The sequence below is a fragment of the Clupea harengus genome, chromosome 4 (genome assembly GCF_900700415.2).
Source record: "Clupea harengus chromosome 4, Ch_v2.0.2, whole genome shotgun sequence".
NCBI lineage: Eukaryota > Metazoa > Chordata > Actinopteri > Clupeiformes > Clupeidae > Clupea > Clupea harengus.
The window spans coordinates 15,867,283-15,869,782 of record NC_045155.1 but is presented as its reverse complement, the minus strand read 5'-3'; the positions used below and the strand labels follow the sequence as shown (position 1 = coordinate 15,869,782).

At 48.1% G+C, this 2,500-nt stretch overlaps 1 protein-coding gene across 1 annotated transcript in view; it reads right to left on the bottom strand.

Annotated features, from left to right (window-relative positions):
- LOC105898953 (cadherin-4-like) overlaps positions 1-2,500 on the bottom strand; it is a 276,557-nt gene that overhangs the window by 25,065 nt on the left and 248,992 nt on the right. The gene's annotated exons all lie outside the window — the stretch shown is intronic.

The window sequence follows — 2,500 nt, the reverse complement described above, 5'->3', positions numbered from 1 at the left end:
AGCAGTAAACAAATGAAGTATGGAGATTGTGCTGAGCCTCTGCATTTTTCTGTTATGGAGATTTATATGTGTGTGTCTGTGTGTGTGTGTGTATTTTGTCAGTGTTGTTTTATTCCTCTCTTCCTTTTCTTCTCCCTCTCTTCCTTTCTTCCTCTTCCTCTCTTTCTCTCTCTCTCTCTCTCTCTCTCTCTTTCACTGTTTTCCCTCCTGCACACTTCTACTCTCCAACGCAGGCACAATAATATCCCGTTCTTCACAGACATGGCTGGTGAAAAAACAGAGAGAGGGAGTGAGGGGGGAAAAAAAAGAGAGGCGGGTTTTGCGAAGACTTCAGCAGACGAATGAGACCATCTGAGTGGGTTTAAGATGTCCTCTTGCGCCAGAGAGAACCACATGTGCTCGTTCCTGATAAGCTAGAATTAAAAAAAAGAAAAGAAAGAAAGAAAAAAAGAAAGACAAGAAAACTGCCAGCACATCGTCCGTGTGTGAAGTGTTCGTGTCTGGGAGAGAGGACATGGGGCAACTGCCTGACTGGAATTGCTTATGGGACACCCCTCACTCCATTTCACTTGGCCTTCAAGCAACCCCCCCACCCCCCCACCCCTCCAACCAACCCCACCCCCCCCCAATATCCCCCAACCCACCCACAAGAACCCTCTGTGATGTGGCATTTCGGGTGGTGATCATTTCCCCGGCATTCCGGAACATGTCCTCAAACACACTGGTGACCAGTGTGGACACACACACACACACATAGACACACACACACACACACACACACACACACACACACACACACACACACACACACACACGCTGATCCTCTTACCGCCATCTGTGGCTGCTCCATATCAAAGAGCAGAGCTGTGGCATCCACCGTTAAGGGATAAACAACAATAACAACAGAAACAAAAAAAAAGCCAACTGAACAAACAAACGAAAAAAAGAACAAAGAGACAGAAAGCCCATGTGCTCCTGGAGAGGCCGAGTGAGCTTCCCGAACGAGCACAAAGCATCTGGAGCTTCAAATAAGACAACAACGCCTGTGCTATAGATGTGTTATAACACTGTTATTAACACGTCACAGACACACACACACACACACACACACACACACACACACACACACACACCCACAGTAACACAAACCAAAACACATACAAACACATGTATACATAAACACAAAAGTACATGCTCACACACACACACAAACACACAAACACACACCGCGGAAAATGGAGGGTGGTCCGTCACTCTAGCTGTGGACAGATTTGGAGTGGGGGGTGGGGGTGGTGTTGGTAGGGATGTGCTGGAGGGCTGGGGGCCCAATCAGACGTGGCTGAGATGCTCATGCGGCCTGCCCACTCAAGCTGCCTCTCCGCGGCTCAGGGCCCCGGCGAGAGGGTCTTTCACGCTCCCTCAAGAAAAGCCCTCTCCCCGGCAAGGACATCCATAATCTCCGTTTAACACCGCTAAACGAAAAGCCCCCAAAGCGCCGGCTTGCCTCTGCCAAGAGCCAGGATCACCGAACTCCAGGTCCATTACGCCGTGCTGCGCGCGAGAGAGCTGCAGCCCAGAGATTTGAACATATGGGATCTGGATAGCTGCAATAGCGGGCGATGGCTCCTAAGTGAGGGGCGGTTGCGAGTGTCCCACTGCCGAGGCACTCATTGATTAATGTGGAACGCAGACGTATTCGCAGCACCTCCTGGCCCCCGACACTCTTCATTTGGAGCGTGTGACTGAACAACTGTGGGCCTATGTTGATAAAGCCAAAAGAATTCATCGAACTGACTGTTTCATGAGGCTTAGGTGGTGGAGTGGCGGTGATCCTTAAAACACATTTTGAGAAGATGATGGCACCAGCTAGAATGGTTTGTCTGTGTTACAAACAACTGTAACACTATACACATATTCTTGAGTGCATTTGTTTACAGACAAAAAGGAGTGTACTAGGTGTCAAAAAGCTGGAAAACCAGAGAGACTCACCTATGTAAAGCTGCATGTGTGGATGCTTGTCTTGTAGCTCTCTCTTTCTCTCTCTCTCTCTCTCTCTCTCTCTCTCTCTCTCTCTCTCTCTCTCTCGCCCTGAGATTTGTGAGAACATTTTACTTCTGTCCTTACTCATTCACTTATCGGAACCTATTCATAGTCTACGCTCCATCTTTTTCCTTTATTGTTTTCTTTTCCAACCCATTTCACCTCTCAGCTCTCTCACTGTGTCACCCTGCACTTCTGGAACCATTCTCTCCCAAACCCCGATCTGCTCCAACGACAACCCGGCTCCCTTTCTCTTGTAATATATACCCAGACTAGTGAAAGGGATAAAATACTACAGCAACAAATACCACTGATCCCCATGTTTCCACAACCTATTCCAGGACCAGGAGGAGATTTGTCAGGAGGAGTTCTATTGTTGCAAAATGTATTGTTGCAAGAATTCATACCAAATGGCTTTCATGCACCATGGAGTGAGAGGAAAGAAAATGGCGCATGTACA